Source organism: Babylonia areolata, chromosome 35 (assembly GCF_041734735.1).
Source record: "Babylonia areolata isolate BAREFJ2019XMU chromosome 35, ASM4173473v1, whole genome shotgun sequence".
Lineage (NCBI taxonomy): Eukaryota > Metazoa > Mollusca > Gastropoda > Neogastropoda > Buccinidae > Babylonia > Babylonia areolata.
Window position 1 is genome coordinate 9,882,248 of NC_134910.1, and position 10,051 is coordinate 9,892,298.

Here is a 10,051-nt window from a genome sequence, read left to right on the forward strand (position 1 = left end):
CCCAGATTTCACGCAGAGAAATCTGTTGTGATAAAAAGAAATACAAATACAAATCTGACAGCTCCCTGAGTTTGCATGTGTGTGTATGTGTGAGCGAGGGGAGAGGGGTTGAAACAAATGGGCCAGATGCTATGTCATTCATCTGCTTCCATTTCTTTAGGATCTGTTCATTTTGTAAAGCATGGGTTTTTATCGCTGCTTAAACCATTCATTCGGATTTGGGTAGGGTGTGTGAGTGAGTGGATATATATGTGCTAGTGATGGACCTCACGGTGCATGAAGTGGTTTGAGTATGATGTGTTCTGGTGTTACTTCAGCACAGAAAAAAAAAGAATATATATATATATACATTGTGTGTTGTGGGTAAACAGATGGTGTGGATGATTGTTCAGGTGTATGAATAACCTGTTGATGACATTATTATTGTGTATGAAACCTATATATAAAGATATGAATATAATCATTGTTACAGGTCTGTATTGTTAAAAAGCCTCACTACAGCAAATTATTGGATACGTTGTGTGTGAATATATGTGTGTGAGCGTTAAATGTGGATGAGCCTCATAGGTATATACAAGTTGAAAGTTAAAAAAAATAAATAAATAAATAAAAAATAACCAGAGTGGTATCGGTGTTGTCACCGTAGCCATGACAGTTCAGAACAATGTGGGCAGTCGTTGAGCTGGGAAAGTGTTTGTGTTGTGTTGGATAGTTCTTGATTGTTTTTTTTTTTGTTGGTGTGTGCGTGTGAGGGAGTGAGAAAGAGAGAGAGAGCTCTCAAAATCAACATCACAGCCAGGCTCTTGCTAACTTGTGTGAGTGCCTTAACTTTTTAGTCCTTCTGCTCCCAGTCCCCCACCCCCCACCCCTCACCTTCACACCGTATTAGACGTGAGTGATACAAGATCATGTGGACCATTTTCCAGGCTGCTGCACCTGAAGGTGTGTATGTTTTTTTGTCTTCCTGTTTTGTTCCGTCTACACCAGTATAGATGGACATAGCGGCATGTGTCGTTTTACCTCATGCATCACCTGTGGCGCGTGTGCAGAACGTACACCGCCGAGAACTAAAGAAAGCTTAGTTGTAGCGACCCCTATATGAAGAAGGCGCACACAGCTTATTGACATGTCTCAATTCTTTGCTCATAAAGGCGTAGAGGAATGCGAAGGTGCTAAGTGTAAAGCCGCTCAAAAAACAACTCGGTGTAAAGACGCTCCAAAGGCACAGAGTGTAAAAGACTCTCTCAAAAGGCAGTCATGTAAAGACGCTCAGAACGCACTCAGCGTTAAGAAAGTGGATCAGTTTGCGTGTGGCTCAGTGACAAACAGCGAGGTACAAAACTGAACTGTGTCGGTTCTTTTTGGCTCTGGTGCAGTGTCTCTCTCCCACAGTCTGCTAAAAGCTGTAAACAACGTTCAGTGAAATAAAGGGAACTCCAGGTCAGTATTTGGTGGAGTGAAGAAGCTAGACTCAAGTCAGCAAACACTGTCGGTTTTGGGGGTTGTTTTTTTTTAGGTCACAAGAAATATGTTGAAAGAAACTCCTGAAAAAGGAGAGAGAGAGAGAGAGAAAAAAAAAAGAAAGGAAAAAAAAAAGTCTGTTTCACAGAACAATGGTGATGTACTCAGAAAGTCATTCATGAAATGATTGATTTATGAAGAAGAAAAAGAAGACTGGCTTTTGATGGATGCGACTTTTCCTTGTTGTTGTTATTGTTGGAGGTGGAGTGGTGAGAGAGGAAGGGATTTTGGTGGGGGGGAGGGGGTGGGAGAAGGAGTTGAGGCAGAGGAAGTAACCCAAAGGGAGTTGATGATGTGGAAAAGTGAAAGACGCACAGGAAGTGGTTACTTCCCTTGGCATGTTGGTGTTTCAGTGCCGTGTGGTATTATTACAACTTGGGGTCTGTCTGTTTTTTCTGTGGTTTTTATATATATTCCTGTTTTGTTGTTGTTGTTTTTTGTTTGTTTTTTGTTTCTTATTCATGAAATATTCAAGATCATTGCTTCTGTTAGAATTATTGATATTGAAGGACTGTGTTTTTTTTTGGGGGGGGGTTCTTTCTTCCTGTGCCTATGCTGGCTCCTGGGATAGTTTGATTTGTATTTTGTCAGCCCTTCTCCTTTTATTGTTCCCTATGTCTGTCTGTGTTTTGTCAACTGTAGCAGTTATCCCACCTCCTTTCTTTTTTTTCTTTTCTTTTTTTTTTTTTTTTGGAGTGGGGGGTGGGGGGGGTGCAGATGGCCTTGGGATTTGGGGGAGGGGGGAGGGAGCGGGGGGTTATAGTAGTTTTTGAGAGTTAACATTATTTCAACCTGTGTGTGTGTGTGCATTTTTTGTCTTCAATCAGCTAAATTGGATTGGTTTGTGTGCATGGTGAAGGTTTTGCTTCTTATTTTGGGGGAGGGAAATGGCAGGAGTGTGTTTTGAGGACGTATCCTATTTAGACGTTGTGAGTCTCAGTGGGGTATTGGTGTGTGTGTGTGTGTGTGTGTCATGAGGAGAGGAGAGGGGTGGGGGGTGGGGGGGGAGGTTACACAAATTCATTTATCTAGTTGTGTAAGAAGAGAAAAAAAAATATGCTGCTGTTGTTTCATGTGGGTGGCAAGTGTTTTACTGATTGGGCAGACTGTGTTGCTTTGGGGGGGTCAAGGTGTTCTTTATTTTGCCATTATTTTGCCATTCATCTCTTCCAACACCGTTTTCCACTGATACCACCTCTTAAGGGGGGACTTGGCGTGCATTTTTCTAGTATTTTTGTATCTCGACTTCTACTAAAGCTATTGCCATGAAATTTTGCACATAGACAGCAAAGTGGATTTGGAGCTAGAATACAAAGTTTCAAATGTTCATGTTACATAGAAATAATTTTATGATTTTTTTTCTTGTTTTTGTGCTGTCGAAAACGAGTACGTCTGCTCCTCCTCTACAGTTTGCAAAGTTAGGTAGTATTGAAGCTAAAATCATAATCAATACAAAGGACATGAATAGAAGAGTGCAATAGACATAAATTAGTATGTATAAATGTACATAAATGTAAATACCATCGCCAAGACTTTGGAGAAAATTGACAAATGTAAATAATTATTTTTAACCTAATATAACACTAAAACTGTCCAAGATCCATACTTTCTAATGGTTTCATTGCACTCAGAAGCCATTTTTCCATCTATATGCAAAATTTCAAGGCAATAGCTGTTGTAGAACTTGTACAGTAAGGGAGGGCAGTACATACGTATGGAATAAAAAGTCGTTTTGAGAAATTTGACTCCAAAGATAGAATTTAATGTGGACAAATGAAAGGAACAATTTTCAATAGTATTACTATCATTTTCCAATAATTATCAAGTATGATACCTTGTCAAGACATTCTGTACAGTTTTTTCTATGTGGCATTGGAAATCAAACACTCAGAACTGCCCAGGCCCATACACCTCCCCTTCTCTTTCTTGTCTTTCCTGGTGTTCCATGCGTCGCACCATCTCTATTTTCTTTCTCTTCTCTTTCTCCTTTTCTGATGATTTTCTGCTGGATTTCACCACCCTGGCAGTGTCCTCTTTCAAAACAAAGTCACCCAGAGTGCTTCCTCCCACAAGCTCCAGTTCCAGCATAACATCCAGCAGGGCCGAGGGCCCTTTGTTGACCTCCCTCAGTCACCCTCAGGCTCTGAAACACATGATACATTACAGTACACTTTTTTTTTGCACAACTTCATACATTTGTAACATATACACACTTCTGTACAAGCAGTCTTACACACACACACACACACACACACACACACACACACTGAACAAACACATAACCTGAAACACACACATGGAATATACACATCTCACACACATACACAATGAACAAACCCATAACCTGAAACATATTCAAACACACAGAATAATCACACACACAAACACACTGAATAAACACATAACCTGAAACACACACTAATACACTGAACACACTCACAGCCACACACACACTGAATAAACACAACCTGGAACACACACACATTGAATAAACACATAACCTCTCACACACACCCCACGACACACACACACAGCCCCCCACTCACCCCCTCACACCACAATCTAATTCTCTCCTCTCACACTTCACAAGGACCAGGAAGAAGTATGAATGATAAAGAAAACGAAAAATAAACAAAGAAATCAACGATCGACTTACCGGTTCTTTGCATTCTGGACACAATGCACCACTGGAATCGATGAGAGACTGAAGGCAGCTCAGGTTCATGATGATGTTGAGATCGTCACTTCTCACTTCTTCTACAGCTTCCTCTTCCAGTCTTTGTTTTTTGCTGGGTCCAGACTCATCTACTTCTTCACTAGAATCAGACACTGCCTTCTTTTTTGAGAAAAAGTCCTTTTTTTTTCTTTGAAGTAGAGGACGGGTATTCCATAGCAGACGACGTTGATGGAGTCGGCTCACAGGTTGTCGATTCGACCTCAGTTTGCTGTGATTGGCGGCTGGCTTTTCCACATTTCTCTTTTCTCTTCTTTGTACCAAACTTATGGAGTACTCTAAACTTCGTTCCAAACTTTCTTGGCATTGTAAAAAAGCAAAACTGTGCCTAAAACTGACAAAATGAATGTCCTAGTTCACTCGCTTCGAAACAGACGCTATGAACAAAGATGGCGGATGACTGGAGTTTCGGCCAATCAGAATCATGGATTTACCCTCGTGACAGCTTAGGCCCAATCACCGGTTTATACACTGTTGTTGGGTGAGCCATTTCGTGCTTCGCGGAGCTCTCGCACTGCGGTTGTTTGCATATGAAATTAGGTTGACCGGAAAGAGCGTATGTTTAGCTTTCAAACGAGCGGTCACACACCTCAATTGGTAAAACGAAAGTGGTGGTTGCTAGGGTCTGAAGATAGCGATTTTTGTGATTCGACTTCGATTTCCGATAAATATTTGAGGCCACCTACATTAAAAAAAGTACAATTACACACACTTTTAAGCAAAATTAAAGCAAAAGACACCCAAAAAGTGTTTGTAGATATATTATTCTTTCAAAATTTACAATAACCCCAAAACACATTTTCTGGTGATTTTTCATCAAAAATGCACGCCAAGTCCCCCCTTAACATTTCCAGGATATATTTTTATGGCTGTAATTTCTCCTGCAAGCCACATTGGACGATAAGTGTTTGTGATCTGTGTTTGTGTCGTCCACACCTCTGGCGTAGAAGACAGCGGCGGGTACAATTGGAGTTTGCTTTAAGCATTCTAGGGAACATATTTTATGCAGGTAAGGTTAAATATTACACCCTACTAGTAGGCAGTGAAGTGGCTGAAGGTCTTAAGCCAGACTGACCAGCATTGACACATGTAACTCCAGAAAGATGACTCTTAAAATGTGACGGAAGTGGTATTATAATTTCCAGGCTCTGAGAATCTCATCCAACACAAATCATTAAGAAATAAATTTTAAAAAATTCATTAAACGACAGTATCATATGCTTAGCTTGGATGACAATGAGAAAGAGTCTGTTGAGATATCTGAAGTTAATTTGGCACAGAAATAATAAAAACAAAACAAAAACAAACCAAAAAAGTCCACTGTCTGTGTGTTTGAAGAAGTCTGATAACCATCTGTTGTGGTGGTGGTGGTGGTGTATTGTTAAGAGTGAGCCTTGTCTACATTAGATGTTGCTTTTAAAGAAAAAGAAAAAAAGTATATATATGTATATAATATACGCTGTGTTATTATATTTCTCTTGTTGACTGGCAGACGTAGTTGTTTCTAAGATATTTTTCTTTGCATGTCATTCTGGTTTGGTTTGGTTTGGTTTGGTTTGGTTTTTCAGACAAAAAAAACAAACAATTGTCTAGTTGAGAAGGAAAATGTTATCATATTTGATTGTTTTGTTTTCTGTGGTATTGTTTTCTGGGTTTTTTTTTTTTATTCAGTTGATTTTGTGATTCTTTATTTCACATTTGTTTGGGTTTGTTGTTTGTTTTTTTGGTATCTCATTTCAGAAAGACACAGGTGTCTTTCCTGTTGCCATTATTTCATTGAAATATAAATTTCTTTTTAAAAAAAAAAAAAAGCGCAAAAACTATATGTATATATAAAGACAGATATATATACACAAAGATTGTTGTTTATTTTCTTTTTCGTGTTTATTGTCGTTATTGATTTTATTATTACGAAGGCTTGGATGAAGAGAGAGGATTTCATGGATGTGGGTGGTGGTGGTGAGGGGGATTGGGAGGGGCGGGGGTGGAGGGTGCGGGGGGTGGGTGGGGGTGGGGGGGTATCGGGGGTGTGTAATGAAGGGAAGACAAGGTCCCCCCTTTGCAGAATGCGACGTTTTGATTAAATCTCTCTAGCCTGTCTCCCTGCTCTGTCTCACTCAGTGATTGTTCAGCCAGTTGGAAGGAGTTGATAATTGAAAACTGCAGCACGTTGCAAAAGGGCATTTGTTCTGATGTAATTTATATACAAGCTTTCTTTCACTTCAGCTTTTTTTTTTCTTTTTTTTAAATTTATTTCTTTTAATTCTTTTCCTGTTGATATTTGACAGAATTAAGAACTTTTTTTTTCTTCTTCTTCTTCTTCTGATTTAAGTATTGTTCTTTTGTGTGCGCTTTTTTTTTTTTTTTTTTTTTTTTCTCCAATCTGTGAAAACTGCTCCTAGTCATTTTCTGGGTCTCGTTATTGATTACATACACATCGTTGATTTATTTATTTATTTTGATAGATCTGTAAAGAATGACAAACATTTGTGTGATTTTTTGGGGGTTCATTTCTCTTTTTTTTTTTTTTTTATTTTTATTTTATATTTCAAACAGTTCTAAACATTTGTTTTTGTACTTATGATTGAAACAAGTGTGTGTTTTCATTGCTCATTATTTAAGATCTAAACAAGTGTTTTGCTGTTCTTATTGTTCTGTTTTTTTTTGTCAGTCGATAATTGATTCTTTACTCCTAGAGGGGAAACATACCATTCTTTTTGTATATTTAAATTATTATTATTATTATTGAATAACTGCCATACCGAGTGCCTGTGCACTTCAGGTGGAATGATACAGTTTTTACAAAGTATTCTTGTCACTTCCCTACGCAGTGCAGGGCAGTTTTCAAAAGGTGTCTAAACAGTTTGACATGAGACTCATTCAGTTTCTCTGCCCACAGGCACTAGGATGTGATGTGGTTTTTTTGTTTGTTTGTTTTTTCTTGTTTTGTTTTTGTCTGTTCATTTTTTAAATTATTTTTTTTTTATGTGTATCACCTGCCTTCATGCTTGCTTCAGGGAGGTCAGAGACACAAGTTTCTATTTCTCGTGCTTCTGCCTGAAGCATGCTGTACTCATAAGATTTGCCAAAATGTGTGCATGTGTTGGTTTTTTTTTGTTTTTTTTTTTATAAGACCACCAGCTCATTCTGAGAGACAGACTAGAATGGGTTTTGTTTCATGTGTGTTTGAGGTTAGTTTTTGAGGATTTTCTACTCGTTTATGTGTTGTTGTTGTTTTTTTCATAAGGGAGTATCTGTGTGCCTGCCTGCACATGGTAATTGTGCATTCACTGACATGTTTTTTTGTTGGTTTTTTTTTCAGTTTGTTTGTGTGAGTGTTGTTGTTGTTGTTGGTTTTTTTGGGGTTTTTTGTTGGTTTTTTTTTTTTTTAGTTGAGGCAGTTTTTGTTCTTTCTTGTATCACTGATGGGAGATAATGATGTTTTTTTTCATAAAGATGACAGAACCATAGTATACGCTCCTGTCCACTGAGTCAGTCATCAAATTAGGCTGGCCGGCTTTTTTTGTTGTTGTTGTTTTTTTTGCTTTTTTAATTTGTTTTTTGTTGTTGTTTTTGTTTTTTTTTTGCTTTTTTTTTGTTCTTGATGATTTGGTATTCCTTTGTTCTTGTTTATACACCTTAGGGGTGCTACAGACTCACAGAACTGGATTTCCTTCCTGTTTTAGGACTCTTTTGTCAGACTTTCTGTTGCTGAAATATGAATTTATATATGTCGACGATTTAAAATAAGAGGTTTGGTTAGATCCTTTGGCAAATTCTGTTGCTTTTCCGTAGTTTCCTTTCAAAAAAAAAAAAAAAAAAAAAAAAAAGTCTTCTTTGCTTGATCTGTCTTGTGTGGCATGTGTGTGTGTGTGTGTGTGTGTGTGTGTGTGTGTGTGAAGTGCAAGTGATTTCTATGTGTCATTGTTATGCTCATTCGTTTCTCCTTTGGCATTGAGTGGATGTGATTACATGTAAAGAGATTTTTTTTTTTTTTTTTTTTGTTCTTTTTCAGAAATTGTTTCATTTTTTATTCTTAATTGATCGTGTTGCTGTGTATGTTGAGAGAGATGTGAGAGTTGCGAAATAGTGAGCAGCATTACGGTGGTGGGTTGTGTAATGGATATTATTCATTCCTTTCTCATGGTTTTGCGTCAGGAAATAAACATATGTTTCATCATCATGAGTGTGTGCGTGTGTGTGTGTGTGTGCTGGTGTTGATGAGCTCTCACTCTCTCCCCTTCTCCCTATTTCTCATTCACACACACACACACGTATTACACATACATGCACAGATCTATACACAGATTTACACACACACCCACACACAAGTACACACACAGATACACACAAGTACACTCGCATATACATGCACAGATAGATACATAAATACATGCACACATTTTCACACATGTTCACACAAACATGCACAGATACACTCACATATACACATACAGATACACACACAAACATGCACACAGATACGCTCACACATACACGTACAGGTACACTCACACATACACACAGCGATACACTCACAGACACACACAAACAGGAACACATGCACGAATGCTCGTACACACGCATACACACACACACACACACACGAACACCACTACATTCAAATTTGTCATATTTATCTAAACAGATTCTGCCTGCTTTACTGTACCTTAAACCTGTCATGCACACACACACACAAACACACATACGCATGCGAAACAACATACATGCTTGGACACACACAGTAACCTACAATTATGCATACGCATCAACATTCGAGCGATCACATGAGCACGTTTACTGACGTGTGCGCGCATGCCCGCATGCACTAAAACCTGGACATTGCAGGCATCACGTAATCAACTCATTTATGAGACACTTTCTGCAGTGTGGTGGTGGTGTGGCAATGCACCTGACTTGGAAGCAAAAAGTCCATGGGTTCCGATTGCCACACAGACCGGTATATTTACAACTGCCACCTCTACTAGACCTTGACTGGCGGTGTGGATGGTTGTCTTCCAGCTGACAAGATAAACCGAGAACTAGTGTGCAGCATGCACAAAGCACATAAAAGAACCCATGGCAACAAGAGAATTGTTCCTGGTTAAAATGAAAGGGAAAAAAAAGGTATACGGAACTAAATCCTATTTTGTAGACGTAAAATCACCTCTCTTTTTTTTACGACATTTCACCATATCACCATCTTAGGAATGTTCCATAAATCAATCGGAAACAAAATCATGCACATTTGATTAAGTCACTTACCTATTTTTCAGCACTTTTCCTTCACTGCATTTTCGGCAAGTCGGCAGAAACCTGTGACTGCCCCTTCAACTACTTCTAACCTAAAGCCTCGACCTTGACTTGTGACACAATTGAGATCATTTTCTGGGAAAAAAAAAAAAAAAAAAAGACTGAAGAAGAAAAAGGAGAAAAGAGTCGCCTCAAAGCACACAACCGACCGCAAATACCACTGTCTATCTTGTTGCCACGTTTGTCTAATTTTGATTACTTTTCTTCTGTAGGCCAACTGGGGGTGAGTGGGGGAAGCAGAAATCCTTTTCCAGGTACAGGTACAGGTACAGAATTTGGGATTTTTTTTTTTTTTTAAACCTTTTTGGCTTTTCAACGCCCCTTCTTAATATAGAAATAGTTTAGGGTTGCGTACATGCGTATGAAATTTTTTAAATGCTCATACATCAAAATCGAATGGTTTTATTAATGATTTAGAGTCATTGTCTAGAAGATTCTTGAACTGGTCAATAGTTTTAGCTGTTTTTGCTTTAACTGCTCTAA

General features: G+C 38.5%; 1 protein-coding gene and 1 long non-coding RNA gene across 2 annotated transcripts in view; one reads left to right on the forward strand and one right to left on the reverse strand.

The window, feature by feature from the left end:
• Window positions 1–1,508, forward strand: part of LOC143277892 (protein ERGIC-53-like) — a 47,875-nt gene extending 46,367 nt beyond the window's left edge. Inside the window, exon 16 of the mRNA XM_076582848.1 lies at window positions 1–1,508. This exon is cut by the window's left edge and continues 1,401 nt beyond it. The gene's annotated coding sequence lies outside the window, so the exon portion shown is untranslated.
• A 1,753-nt stretch (window positions 1,509–3,261) lies between these two features.
• On the reverse strand, window positions 3,262–5,096 carry LOC143277889 (uncharacterized). Its single transcript, XR_013053806.1, has 2 exons — window positions 4,178–5,096; window positions 3,262–3,664 (listed from the first exon to the last, which is right to left on the reverse strand). It is a non-coding gene; the product is annotated as an uncharacterized LOC143277889 (long non-coding RNA).
• Between the last annotated feature and the right edge of the window lie 4,955 nt (window positions 5,097–10,051).